At 39.4% G+C, this 15,170-nt stretch overlaps 1 protein-coding gene across 11 annotated transcripts in view; it reads left to right on the plus strand.

The window, feature by feature from the left end:
* epb41l3b (erythrocyte membrane protein band 4.1-like 3b) overlaps nt 1–15,170 on the plus strand; it is an 87,436-nt gene that overhangs the window by 13,136 nt on the left and 59,130 nt on the right. For 9 of the 11 annotated variants that reach the window (XM_074689059.1, XM_074689063.1, XM_074689062.1 and 6 more), the window contains exon 1: nt 3,830–3,981. The exons of 1 other annotated variant lie outside the window; for it this stretch is intronic. The gene's annotated coding sequence lies outside the window, so the exon portion shown is untranslated. Of the gene's footprint in view, nt 1–3,829; nt 3,982–4,297; nt 4,321–15,170 lie in introns of those variants that run through there. One more of the 11 variants, XM_074689061.1, reaches the window with a different exon arrangement.

Here is a 15,170-nt window from a genome sequence, read left to right on the forward strand (position 1 = left end):
CTAAGTCTGATAGACCATTTTCACTGGAAATAGGTGTTATTTCCAAGATATCTGGTTTCTGTTTAAAAAAGCAACTAAAAGTGCTTTTTTGTGAAGCTGTTTGTGTCAGAACTACAAGAAAAAAGTCTCTTTCATACAGTCAGTGTGATCCAAAATCAGCTTTTTCAAACTGAAGTTGTCTAAGGAGTGATTGTCTATCATCACCCGTAGAAGGTGTTTCCTGTCTTGTCTCCTTTTCCATCTTTGAGGAGCATCCCTGACTCAATCTTTAACTACACTCATAGACATAATGTTTCCCTGAGTCCCTCGAAAGTCTTAGGATCACTGGGTTACAGCTCCTCTGAAGTCAGCTGTTTTTCTTTGTGCCCACTCGTACTTCCTTTCACTTCCAGTCTGCAGGCGCACGGTCACCACCCTCTGGCCAGACGAGCGACGATGAGCAACGTCTCAGACAGTCAGTGTGCTCAGTCTCTAAATGTAGATCACTATTGTTCAGCTGTTTACACTTCTTATTAGTCAGCATGTATTCTTGAAAGGACACTGTAGTGATTTAGTTCTCATAAGGCGCGTCATTTCCAACGAAACCTGCGGCGTACAAACAAGAAATGAAGAGGAAGTGAAAGAGACCAACTTGGGAGTTACATTATGTGAAACTAGACTTAAATAGTCACATCAGTCCAGCTTATTGAGAACAAAAATCACGGAAAGTCACTGAGCAGAGTTATTAAAGTGTCACTGTGAGAAAAGTGTCCTCCTTACAGCACTCCCCAGCTATTATCTCTCCTCAAACATCCCCTCCTACAGGAATATTTGGTTACAGCTATTGTGAAGTCCCTGCAGCTCTGAACCTTATCACCTCAGCTTTGCTTGTGTGTGTTGTCAGGAATTTAAATTTGTGTGTAAAGCAGCTAAATCACCTCTGATTGTGATGTGAATTACATGTCTTGGATGCTAAACAGTCGTTGTTGTTGTCCTTGAGCGTGTTTTACGAGCTGCGCTACAATTAGCTAACGTTGAATAAGAAGCCAGCTGTCTGGCTGCGGTACATAAGAGTTACTGTGTGTGTGTGTGAGGAAGAGAGTGTGCGTGTGTGTGTGTGTTGTTACATTCACCCTCCACAATCTGCAGGGCATGTCTGCGATGTGTCCCTCACTCTTTAGGATGATCATGAGCGACTGCAGCAGAAATATGCACAGCGTACGTACAGTAAGTGTTGGCATGTGGTATCCCACTCGAGCATGAAAGCAATTAGATGAAATAAAAGTCAAACTGGTGACCGGGTTGGGTCAAGTTCCCACTGGGAAGCGGGGGGTAAAACCCCCTGAGTCCCCCTGAGGGAACAACCCAGACACTAATTAAAAACCTGCTCTCATGTTGGTGTGTGTGCTCACAACCACATGTATGAACCCAGAATAGGGCTGCAGATGTGTGTGTGAGTGTGTGTGTGTGTGTAAGTCTGTACGCTCATGTGCCTTCCTTTTCATATGTCTTGGATTATGTTTTTCATTAAGGAGAGTGCTATAAAAACTGCCCTTGACTCGGTGCACCAGTAAAGTTAGTTGGAAATGCTGCAGAAGTTCTGCTACTTTGTTCCATATTGAGCTAACAGAGAAAAGAGAAGTGTTTCACTTCATGTGGAAACAAAAAAAGCATTCAAAAGTTACTTTCCTTCTTTAGTATGGTATATTTTTTAACTTAGCAAGAAGGTGTTGAAAGGAACTGAAATATTTAGCCAACACAGGTCAATGTAGAAATATGAAGCCCCAGCTGCAGTTCACAGAGTGTCCACTAGAGGCTGGCAGCAGGAGCACAAGAAACCTCATAGACACCAACATGTTTACAGCCTGGTTCAAAAAACAGATCTTATCTAAACGACTCATTTCGCTGTGAACAAACACTGTAAGGTGGGGTATTTAATTTTTACAATTCATGTTTTTTTGGGGTAATTAAACTAGAGTTTTGCCCATATAAGGGCATGGCTGACTTAACTGGCACACCTTGTAGCTGTCTGGCTAAATGCCTTCCAATGTGGCACCTGTTTATAAATGGCTTCAAAACTCTTTATAAGAAACAAATGGGTGACTTCATGGAGAATATGTCCATAAATTAAATATACCTTACGGTCTATGGGAGCCTCTTTGTTTGAAAATTAACCTGAATATGTTGTATCAGACTGTTTTGCAGGTGCAGTATGTTGTATTTAGAGAATTATATCAGGACAGACTGAGTGATACGGAATATGATATTTATTAGAATGTTCAAATTAGTGAGTACACTGCAAAAATCTGAAATCTAAGATTTTTTATGCCCAATATTTGTAAAAAAGAATATCTTATTAGACTTGATATGAGCCACATTCACCTGGCAGGTCCAGAAAAATGTCTAATTTTAAGACTATAAAATACAATAGACTGATCCCAAATGGTAGGTTTTCTTAAAGTAGAGTGGTTAAGAGTAATTACATTTACTCATATTTTCTGATAATGTCAGTGAGTTGATTTGGTATCTGTTTTATTATTTACATTTTAAGGTCTGAGACTTTTTTTTTTTTTTGTTGGAGCACTTTATTTTTTATTTTTTTCAGGGTTTTTTGTTGTGTAACCTTTACCGGAGAATAAAGATATTGATATTTAAATAAAAAATAAAGAAAAATACAAAAATAAATAGCTTTAAAAAATTATGCCAATGGTATCAAGTTTCTTGAATTAAAAAATATCTGAAAACAAGAAACTAAACAGACATTTTTTTTTACCTTTCTGGTGGATTATTTTACACTTTACATTCACGCCTCATTTTTGTCTTTTAATGTCTTGAAACAAAACATTTTTCTGGACTTTTCAGGTAAATATAGCTCATATAAAGTCTCTTATAATTTTCTTTCTTTTTTTTTAAATAAAAATAAGACACTTAAATATATTTATGTTTTTTTTTTTTTTTTGCTATGTGCTCACCTAAAATTAAAGTATTTCAGTTTTGTGAACTTTTTATTAGCCTTTCATCTTAAAATTAGCATGCCATATTTCTACAGTAACACAAAAAGGACAAACTAGTAACATACGTGTTTTGGATTTTGGTGAGTCGCCAAGCAAAATGATACAAACCAGAAGTGCCTTACAGTATCTTTTGCAGCTTTGCCAAAAAGTAGATCTTTCCAGAAGTCCCATGGTCCAGTTTGCAAAATCAGGTTATGTTGGCTGATAGGAAACATAATTCCAATTTATATTATCAGCTTTTGTGTGCATAATAAACTCTTTTTTAGCAGAAATTCCTTGTTTTATAGGAGATTTTTTTCTAAGGATTCACACCCAAACACTTCCAGCTGGGGATCCTTTTTTCTTGCTAATGAAAAATCAATTTTCTTCATCTGGTCGAGTGTTGTCTTGTGAGCTGATGGGGGTGGATTTGGTTGTATGCAAATGAAAGGACACCATTAGGCTGCAGTAAACCAGTGTTTTTAATCTAGAAATTTGCTTTTTATTGTCTGGTGGCTTTTAAGTTAGTCTATAATCTTAAATGGGTTATCCTAAAAAGGGAGTTTTTGCTTCCTTTTATACATAAAATATTAGGGAAAGTTTGTTGTGAAAGGTTTGGTATCAGCTTGTAAATCTAATTATTTGAGTAAAGTAAAAGCTTTTTAAAGAAATAAACCTTGTTACCTCTGATTCGGTTTCTTTTAACAGCATTAGGCTGTAAACAGGGATGACTTGCACCGCCCCAGCTGAACAGCAAACCTCGTGCCATTAATTGCCATGCTCTGTGCATGTGTGTGCATGTATGTGTGTGTGTGTGTGGGTGTGTGTGTGTGTGCTGAAATAATGCCCCGGCTGTCCTGATATCCCACAATTCTACTCTGGGCTGCATAGTGGAGTGTGATAGGCTGGCGGAGAGGGGAACTGCAGCAGAGTAGCACCGCTGTCAGGAAACACAAGCCCACTACGAATGCAACTCGCATAGGCAGGCTGAAGGAGGACGCTGTACCTGGTAATAAACCTTCTTTTTTCTGCTTTTATCCTCCTCCGAGAAGAGAGGCTGTCCGGTTTGTACATTTCTGGTTCTTAACACTCGGTTTGTTGCGTCTTACGCGCGTCTTAGCCACAACACCCCCGCTTCATGAGAGATAATTAACATTTAAGAAAGCAGTGTACTGTATTCACTGAGGCATGGACGTGGCTTAACCTTTATTATTCCGCTGTTTTGCATGGTAGCCCGTGTGTGTGGCTACACTGTAGCCGTGTGTTGTTGTGCAGCCTGCAGCGGCTTGTGTTTGAAGCTAAAAGTCAAAGCTTGGACCGGGATCTGAAAGGAGAAACCCTCTTTAAGGTACAGTGAGCTAACATGCTCCAGTTTCGAGGCAGAAAGTGGGAAAGGGGTGACCGCGGAGATGCCTTTTCCGAGCTTTGGTGCACAACACGAAGGACAACGCTGAGTCACTCCGTCACGGCCACATTGGAGGACTCTTAATGGATTAAAATTGTTTCACAGTCGGAGGTTAAGACGACATACTCGGGTGTTTTTGATCTGCAGTGCGGTGGGCGTGGTTAAGGGCAGGATGACACAGGCTGGATCCTCTTTTAGCATCCTCACATCCTTAAGGCAGAGGGGGAGGAATGGCCAGAGTCTGACTTGACAATTTAATTAAGATGCACAGTAAGCTGTTGTTGCAGTAGCATTGAAAGGGAAGCTCCATTGTGGGCCTTGTTGCTGGAGTCTTGCTATCAAGTGTGCACAATATTTGCTAAGACTAACTCTTACAGTTCTTCCTTTTAAATCATTAAGATCAAAATAGTGGGATGTTAACCTCAAATATACTTTAATTCAACTCTAAATCAACTTTAAATAGCATCAACAGCTTCACAAAAGAGTAGAGACAGATAACAGAAAGTGGGTGAAATATCACAAGACCAAATCAAGAAAAAAGGCAGGGGAAATAAATTGATAAGTAAGATGAAAAAGAAGGATATTGCAAGATAAAAAGACAAATATCTAGTTAAATTTTAAAAAAAATCCACAGAGCTTTTCCAAAGTTCCACAAATTGAGCCTTGAAAGTGAGATTTATAAAACAGCACCATCTCTCCTTTGGGCACCTCCAGAGGAAAAACTCCCAGAAATAGGTCAGACTTTTTACAGAGCACCACAGAGACACAATGGGGTCATGTAAAGGCGAATAGAAACAAGTTCCTCTTTATTTATTTGTCTGTAAAATGTCAACAACAGTGGCTTGATATTTAGCCATCTATATAACATAAACAACATGAAATCAAAAAAACTTGGCTGCTTGCGGAAAATATGTTCTTTAACACGTTTGTATTTATATTTTTTCTTGCCAGAATTGGGCTTTTAAGTCTTTAAAAACCTAAAATCACTCTACTCTGATTTGGGGGTTTAAAGGTCTTACCAAGTGGCAGCTTCCAGTCAAAAAATGTAAAGCTGGTGTAAAGCTGAAAAGCTGCAGTTCTTTAAACATCCACAAGAGGCTGGCTGCTGAAACACTGTAAACCACATACACACCAAGCCAAAAAAGAAATCTTTATGGCTCAACATGTTAACAGCCTGGTTAAAAAAAGAGTCTGAATATTCATGTTAATTTTCCATAAGTCACTATTTTCAAAGTTAAACTTTCAAGTTTTGCCCATATAAGGGCGTAGCTGTCTGCGAAAACTCCAAAGACCCGCTTCTTAAGAATAGAATAGAATAGAATGGAACTTTATTGTCATTGTAGCAAGTACAACAAAATTGAAGTCACAGCAGCAATCAAGAAAACAAAAGTAAGAAAGTGCAAAAAGGTCCATAAGAAAATAGATGATGACAGCTTGTCCATCATTGTCCAGTCAGCCAGCCTCCACCTCCACAGGGTCCAGGACTGAGCTTCTTCAGCAGTCTGTTCAGTCTCTGTCTCCTGGATCCTGTCTGCTAACAGCAGGTGAAGCTCTTCACATGTGGCGATGGTGTCTGGTGTTAGCTCTGTTAGCCATGTCTGTGAATAGCATGATGCTACTCTGCCTTCTGGTATTCCCTCTGTTGCTGGGTTAGCACAGCTAGCTTGTCCATCTTATTGGAGATAGATCTTACATTCCCAATAACGATGGATGGAAGGACAGGTCCATGTCATCACTTGTTAGCTCACACCTGAGAACCAGCACGTCGTACTCACCTCCTTCTCCTCATCTTGTGGGGAAACATCAGGCCTAGCACTGGTTAGCATTGACATGCTACAGGCTGCTAACAGCTGAGTTCACATGTAAACAATGTGGCCATGGTTACATGTAGGATCTCCAGACAAACTCAGGAGTAAAAGTAGTAAAAATATCACTGAAGACAAAACCAGTTTGGTGTCAATGACCAACAAATGAGCCGTACAAAAATGACAAGAAACGGACAAAGAAGAGAGAGCTGCAGCAAAAGGCAGCCATAGCCAACAGGGCGGCGCTTACCTCATCCTGACTACAACAAAGCAAAGTTGAGTCAAATGTAGCTTTTAATATGGCTCAGACTGACGCAAAAGTAACTTTTCAAAGATATTACCTTAATCTTTTAAGGCATCCTCTGGGTCAAATGATGAATTTAGGAAAAAGTTAGAAGTTTATTTCAACAGTTACCAACACTTTCACTACTTTTTTGTTGCAAATAGGACCAAGAAAGCGCAATAAAGCTGCGGACTTCATGTATAGCTAATCCTATGAGCTGAAAAATAGATTAAGTGTTTAAATTATACATCAGCTTTTTTAAAAAATCAAACATACTGGTGACTGCTACTGTTATATTTCTGTTATGATCTTTTTGTCTTTGATCAGGTCATCTTGGGATCTGGGAAGTTTCAATAACAAGTTACCGCCTACAGCTCCTCTGGAGTGTTCCCTACAGACTTTAAACTGTTTAAAATAATTATTGGAGAAGAGTATAGACTTGTCCCAGCTGAGCCAGCAACCCAAAGGCTCCTTTATGACATTATGCTCTCCTGAGAACGTTTATTGCTAATTAAGTCACCACTAATTTTCTGATTATCTATAGCTAATCTCATGAAATGCCTAATCCCTATTGGCCAGAGAAGTCATTAACTCCTCATTACGCGGCAGATATTTCTAATCTTTGATGTAAAAGTGGATTTGAAACAAAAAAAAAAGCTGCACAGCTGGATTGAGATTAACTTACTCAGGCGTACAGATATTTCGGGAATTGTTCCCGGCACACTGGTGACGCTCGTGCCTGGCTTTTAAAGGAGACCAACCCTGGCCTAAAGTGACTGCAGTCCAACAAAGACGTCCCACTCATCTGGTGTAATGAAGTGCAGTGTCAAGTTGAGATAATAAGTTAGCTGCTCTGTGTCCCTGAATGGCTTTCTTTACTGCTGGAGACAGTAATGCTAAGAATGTAAACGCTGTGAGGCGACTGGATTTATGGTGTCCTCAGCAGAAAGAGCTCTCTGCTCAGAGTCACCTTCATGTGACCACCTTCCTCTTTCTCTGCCACTGAGGTCTGAAGTGTTTCATCTCATGTCGTCCATGAATATTCAACCTAATGAATACAGAAAGCTGAGGAAGAGAGAACAGGTTGTTGCATGAAAGTCTCATAAACAACCTGAAACTGTAGCCATGGATGAACGACTGGAGCCTGTTTTTCTTTATTGAATTATTCTGAGATGGCCTTTTATTGTTTTCCATGTCATTTTTATTAGTGAGGATGGAAAAAATGACCAAAAGTACTCCACAGCAGCAGAAACCTAACCCACAAATAGACTTGTATTTTGACTACATTTCCCATGATCACTTTCTCTTACTTTAGTAAAAGGTGCCTCAAGCCTGTTAGCGTGTTTGTTGTTAAACCATATGAATAAATGGAGAGTTTCTTTTTGTTGTGCTACTGCTCTTTGTTCTAGACATTTTTTAACAAAACCAAACGTTATATTCACTAATACCTGTTATCAAGCTAGCAAAATGTTAGCAAGGGTACCGGGTTAGCTTTGTTGTTGACATATTTAGTACGTTATCAGATCCCTCTAGCAACTAACACTGCAACAGTTAGTTGACATGATCGATCACATTCACTATAAAAATTTGTTGACCCAGATATTGAAGCTTGGACGCACTGAATTATTGTTTTTTTCTGTTTTTTTTTTACTGTTAAAATCAAATACTGGCCAGTAAAAACTCACCTGTACTTGCATTTCACCACAGGAGGGGGTGGGGGCAGAACTGCTCCCACTGTTTATGTTGTACACAGAAACAGAAAGGAGAAGTTAACATGAATTATGGAGGGGGGCATGTGGGATGCTCAAAAAAAGACGACGCTGGGCTTCCAAAGTTTGGGAAAATTTTATTGAAAACTAATACTTTAGCTACAAACTGTGTGAAGTCAAATTCCTAAAATGGCAGCATTACAGGAATGCATGAACACCTGGAACAAGCATGCTAAAACAGGTGAGGTAAAATTGGGATCCAAAATAACCCGCAGAATAATTGTGATTAATCAAAACAAAATTATCAATAGATTAGTCAACACATTGGCTCACTTTTGCAGGTCCCAAGCCCGAATAAAGGAGGAGGGTTGTGGTGTTTTTACTCATTTTTTTTTCCCTCCTACAGCACCAATGATAGTAATATGCAAACTGACGGTCATTTAGCAACTTTTTAGGAAAGCTAATAGCTACTAAATGTCTGAATAATGTAAAATGCTCACCTTTTAAGTCTTAAGTCTTCAAAGAGCATAAAGATAAAATCCTGTATGTAGACATTTAGCTCTTTAAGCTGGCAAAACTTAAAGAGGAGATTTCTTCATCTGAAACGAAACTTTCGCAGAAAACCATTTTTGCTTATCCTGCCATTAACCATGAAATAGAAACAATAATATGTCAAATGAAAAAACACCTTGTGTTTGATAACTTACTCTTCTCTGCTAAATTTGACCAGCAGAGCTCTGAACAGAGATGCTTCAGGGTGAGTGATGAACATCAACTCAGTTTTTTTTGCAGAAAGCATGAAAGTATGATATTATTAAAACTCTGTACTGTGCCTTTAAATCAGTGTTTCCCAAAGTAGAGGTCAATAATGCCCTCAAACATGAATTTCATCTCATTATGAAAATATAAAGAACAATAAAGGTTATATTATTTGTGTACATTTGTTATAAAATCATGCAAATTTAAGATGTTTGATCTGTTTTTCTCTGTTAAAGACCTTCGAGTGACTCAGTCAGGACGACAGTTAACTTAAAAACCACAGCTGTATGTGAACGAAGGTAATCTGATTTTCTACCAGTCAGATAAATTAAGTATCCTGAGTCTATTTTTGGTTTGTAACTGTTTTTGAATAGGCCAGGATAAAACTTTGGGGGCCAGTTTTAAGGAAATATTCACCAATGGATTGGGACTGTACAAGTCTAAACCAGGTGTGTCTAACCACTGAGAACTGAGGTCAGAGGGTGAAAATGTCACGCTGGGTCAGTCAGTAAATATAGTGTAGCTTATTAGGAACATTTCGTTACAGGTTGTGTTGCTCCTGAGCCTCTCTTCGGCCCTCTAAATGAGAGATTAGTTGTCAGGACTGTTTGTACGCTGCAGAGAGCTGGAGAATGTTCAGACCCTGCTGAGGTGAGAAACAGAGCTGTGTTGTTTGAATGTCTTGATTTGTTCAGGGCAGGAGGACTGAAGCTGTGAAGTGAGAAACGTTTTCTTTGTGTCTGGACTTTCTGTGACGCGTCTATTATTAGGCTTGTTAGTGAGGTCTTTTGTTGTTGTTATTGCTGCCCGCGGAAAAACAGGAAGAGTCAGAGTCACTATCGGCTCCTCGTGTTGCTTGTTACACCAGTTTAGGTCTGAGAATGCAGTGAGGACAACACAGTGATGTCAAACTGTTGCAACCTCATGCTCTGCCTTTACACTTTGTAATTATTGAGAAAGAATGCTTGAAAAAGTCTTTAAGATTTGCTACTGATTCGAACTTTTAGATTTGGGTGGAGACATTGGATTGAGCGTATCACCAAACTAAATGCATTCAAAAAAATATATATATATATATAAATCAAAAAAAGATGTAAAATAATAATAATATTAATAATAATCAACCCCCCCCAAAAAATAAATAAATAAATAAATAAATAGATAAATAAATTTTAAAATAAAAAACAAAAAATAAAAAAAAATCTAAAAAATTCCTGTAAAACATAAACAGGATTAATCTTCTTTTAAAGCTTATCTTACACTGCGAATAACTGAAATCTTACCAAGTGTTTTTGTTTTATTTTAAGTAAAAATGGTCTCATTATACTTGATATGAGCCACATTCAACCGGTCAGTCCTGAAAAATGTCTTATTTTTAATTTATTCAAAGACAAAAATGAGGGCTGAATTGTTTGTAACAAGTAAGAAAAGTCTGCCAATGGAACAAGAAAAAATTTGCTAGAAAATTTGCTTAAAACTAGAAAAATGTAAATACAAGTAACTCTTGTCATGTTCCACTGGCAGATTTTTTTAAACTAGTTATAAGCAATTCAGACCTCATTTTTGTCCTTTTTTAAAAACATCTCTTTATTTGGGTTTTTGGCCTTTTTTCAGATACAGATAACAAAAATAATACTAAAATACATCAAAAATAAAATGAAAATCCAAGGCAATTTTATCCATACTTGAAATTGACATACAACATACCCACTAACTTTTTAATTGGGAAAAAAAAGTAAAAAAAAAAAACAACTAAAAGTTATAAAATTAAGAAAAATCAAGATTTGAATGTATTTTTTTATATTTTTATTTTATTATTATAACTATTATTTTAAATGGGGTTGTTTTTATCTCATTTTTGTCTTTAAATAACCTGAAATAAGACATTTTTCTGGGCTAGTCAGCCGAATGTGGCTCATATTAAGTCTAAAAAGGCATTTTCTACCGAATATAAGAAAAAAACACTTGATCAAATTTTATTTTTTTTCAGTGTACCTCTATTAAATCCAAAAAGAAGCTCAGACTATGAAAATCTCTAACTAAGTTTAATGAATTAATCCAGTTGAAAGTATTTCCCAAATCTAAGATGAATACGAAACCTTATGTTACATCTGTGATGACTCACGTCAATAAACTTGTTTGTTGTTGGGACATCAGGACACGTTGCAGCTCTCTGGGGATCACTGACCCCTCAGTGGAGGTGTCTCGATTTAGTGGCCGGACCAGCACCACGGTTTCCTGTTACAGCCGTTAGCTCTGTGTGTGACAGCTGTCAGCCCCGCAGCTATGAGGAGGCATCAAACATGCATGGCGGCCAGCTCGGGACGGGTCCTGACTTGTCAAAAAACGCCAGCTATTCCCCTCCATGTGACCTCCAGAAAGCCTCAGGGGGGGTTCATGGGTGTGGGGGGCAAGGGTTGCTGGGATGGGCCCAGCTGTGGTGATCTCTGGCTGATGGCGCCCAGGACAGATGGCAGGCCCTCATCCTGTGATTAGTGTGTGTGAGACTGTGCACACACACCACGTTCAAACAGTGTGTGTTAGCATCACAAATGGACCTTAAAGTGGAGGTTTGCACTCGGCCTGTGGTGTCAGTTATCAATTATGTAATGCAGATACTGTGCGTACTGCTCGGCCCCAGCTTGTCTGCTGCTTGGATATGAAACCCACTGCAGTGGCTCGGCATTCTGCGGATGAGATCTGATCTCTGGTTTGATTAACTCTGGCTCAGTTTGATATTAGAAAGGAGTAATGGGGCCGAAGGATTTATGATGGTTTTATTTTCCGGGAGGGTTTCTGCCTGGAAGACGAATGCTTCCTGCAGCTCCGTCTAAAGAAAATATCAGCTTTTACTTCCAAGCACAAGTGATAAAGTTTGAGTTATCCATCAGGCTGAGGGTTGGAAGAACCACTGTTTCACTACGCTAATCTAGGAGACAAATTTGCTGCCATCTCTGACATTAAGTGCTCTGTTTTCTGCCTTTTCTTCAGGGGAGGTTTCTTCTTTAACATATGCTTTACAACTGCTGGGAGTTGCTCCAGGGACTTTTTTGAGAAACTGTGCTTTTCAACTGCAGGAACTGGGGGCCTGCTTATTGCAGGAACCACATTAAGATGATAATCAATGTTCTTCTTGGAGTCTGATCGTGTTAATGTGTTTCTGTCAGCTCCCGGGGTTCTAGTTTAAAGAGTGACCCTGTAAAATGGAGACCTTCAGCTGAACGTGTCAGTGGATATCAAGTTTACAACAGCTGTTCAAACTCAGAAGAAGTCCTCTGGAAAGCATCCTAGTTTAGGTTTATATACATATCATAATCTCCTTTTTAGATCAGTATTAAATGATCTAAAACTGTTTGAGTAGGATGCATCTCTTAAAGCTGAAACAATCTTTCATCTAGAGATGCACCAGTCCGACTTTTCTGACACCGATACCTGGGCTTTGGATATTGACCAATACCAATCCTGATCCGTTACCAGTGTTAAATAATAAACTAATAACCGTGGGATAAGACTGGTAATGTTTTGAGTAGAAGACAAAAATGAGCACATATGGAACTACTGAAGTTAATATTTATTCAAACCTTGAGTGTTTAAATGTGTAACAGAAGTTCAGTTAAAAAGCTTCGGAATTTACAGAAACAACTATTTGATTGTAAAATTGTATACCTTATAGACTAAATCATAGTTTAGCCTTAGTGTCAAGTTTGGACCAATCCTTTCCCACCGATACCAGATCCAGTTAAAGGGATACCAGGGTCAGATCGGTGCATCCCTACTTTCAACATCTTTCAACTTCATGCTTTGGGTGCTGAAGTGTCAGTTCAGCAAATCAAAACCAGCACAGGCTGAATATTTTCCATGCTAACAGGGTGACATTGTTGTCTTACTCCCCCCCTACTGGTGTGGTGGTGTAGTGCAATTACTTTTTTTTCCACCATAACTCACTGGCCTGATTTGGATAATCTCGACCTCTGGTGGGAACACAGAAAAATAATGGGCCATCATAGCTTAACTTTTTCACATGGTCTGGTGTTAAATAAGCAAATAAAAATCATAAATATTCGAAAAATAGCAATTTAAATCACTGAAGTGTCAGTTCAGCGAATCAAAAGCAGCACAGGCTGAATATCTTTCACGCTAACAAGCTGACAATGTCGTCTTACTGCCCCCTACTGGTGTGGTGGTGTAATGCAATTCCTTTTTTTCCATCATACTTCACTGGCCTGGTTTTGGATAATCTCGACCGCTGGTGGAAACCCAGAAAAAAAAGGGCCATAGGAACAGTCTAGTTCTTGGGAGTGTTTTACTGGGAACTAAAAGTTCCTGGTACCTTATGGTTGAAAAGCATCTTTTTCCTCCTGGTTCCATTTTTTACCTTTTATCTACTTTGCAGAGTCTCTTGTGGATCTCTTTATCGCCTTTTTTTATCAGAAAAACGTGATAAAACTAAGAGTTAACAGCTTTTTATCATCAGGTTGTGAACATTAAGAAGGATATTTTCCTGAAGTAACCTGTGCATGTTTTAATGTGGACCTTTTCAGGGATTCAGAGGGATTTGGATCTCTTAAGTGGGCTCAAACCAGCTTTGTGTGTGATTAAATGGATCAGGGATGTCTGTTATGCTACACTAATCATCCATAAAGCAGAAAAGCATCTTCTAAGATGTTAAAGATTTAAAGCGTAAGAATAAACTGGTACATCTTGTATTCTGGCAGTAAAGCAGGCCACTCAATGAGTTGTGAATTCAGCTTTCTGAATGCATAATGTATGTGCCAGCAGCCCATGCTAAAGGCCACACACAGGGCCACTGTGTGGGCCGTTGTGTGGCCCTGTGAAGAGTGCCTGTCACCAGTGACTGAACGTATTCTTCCCCCATTTCTATGGTGCTAAGATGTCCCTTTCCTCCTTTCCTCCCCTCTGACCATAGTTCCTGTTTCCCTGCAGGGTGCTGAGGGGAAGCAAAGGTTAACTGTGCAGCCATCATCCGTCAGCTGATGAGCAAACCGCTTCTTAACACATGACACGACAGAAAAGCAAGCAAGACGAGTTTCTAAACTTTTTTTCCCAGTCTTTGAAGAATCAAAACATGATTTATGATTCCAGTCTTTCACACTTCAGGTTACGTAACCAAACCTGTTCAAAGCACCTGATGCTTGGACCGTGTGATCATCGTGTTGCATTCACTGACCCTTCACGCTCCAGACTGCTGCAAAAGCAAGAGCAGAAATGCAGAAATAACACAAACTCTGAAGTGTTTGGACTCCTCCAAGTCCAGCTTCACTGCTGTTTTGAGTCAACATCCCTCTGATCCACTTAAAGACTTCCAGATCCAAGTCTGAAGTTGTTTTTGTTGCTTGGCAGAGCTTTATTTACTTTATATTGTAATCCTGTTAGAAATGTCCACAGAGATTTGAACCCAGAGCTTGTGAGGAAATATGAATCACTCTTAATAAAAGAATACCAGAGATATTGGAAAATTGATGCATATTTTAACAAGACATAATGGAGACTCTGCGCAAATAATCACAGCTTTAGCAGAGACAAAGAAGTGTTTATTTCGGTGTTTATTTCAGTGCAGCTCGGATTATTTCGCAGTGATGCATCTGTCACAGTTTAACAAGAACAAAACATCGCACAGGCGTGATGAGGGACTGCTCCAGCTGTTAAAAATCCAGTTATGTGCTGCTTTAAAGCGGACACGTGAGGCCAGATTTATCCCCCAAACAGCCTGTGTGAATTTTCAAAGTTTCCCAGTAAGAAAGTTTTTCAAACCCTGGAAATTTCTCGATTGGAGGCAGATTTCCTGACGCTGTGTTTCATTCACTACGTCAAAAGTTTCGGGGATCACCTCGGCCCAGTGTGGCTTCTGTTGATCCACATTCTGCCGTCCCCAGCCAACACTGAAGTCACAGATCCTCCCCTGAATCCTCCCTCTCCGGAGTAAACACGGCGCTATAAATAGAGCTCAGGGAGACGCAGGCCCGCATCAGAATGACAGGCATCTGTAGTACAAACCCCAGACTCTGAGCAGCTCTGTTGTCGTCCTGCAAACACGCCCTTCAAACCCCACATCCCAATGTCAGAGCCCGTGGTTAAGAACGGGGCCCCCAGCGCGGTCTGTCATCTCTGTTTTGCAGAGCAGCCATTGGATGTTTCCTTTCATTACCCGGTTTAAGGCCCTGGGGATTGCATCTGTCTCTGGTATGCTGCTATTCACAGAGGGAGAAGGTCAGGCTG

The sequence above is a fragment of the Halichoeres trimaculatus genome, unplaced genomic scaffold (assembly GCF_033239565.1).
Source record: "Halichoeres trimaculatus isolate MK-OKI-2021-1 unplaced genomic scaffold, fHalTri1.1 fHalTri1_scaffold_15, whole genome shotgun sequence".
NCBI classification, from domain to species: domain Eukaryota; kingdom Metazoa; phylum Chordata; class Actinopteri; order Labriformes; family Labridae; genus Halichoeres; species Halichoeres trimaculatus.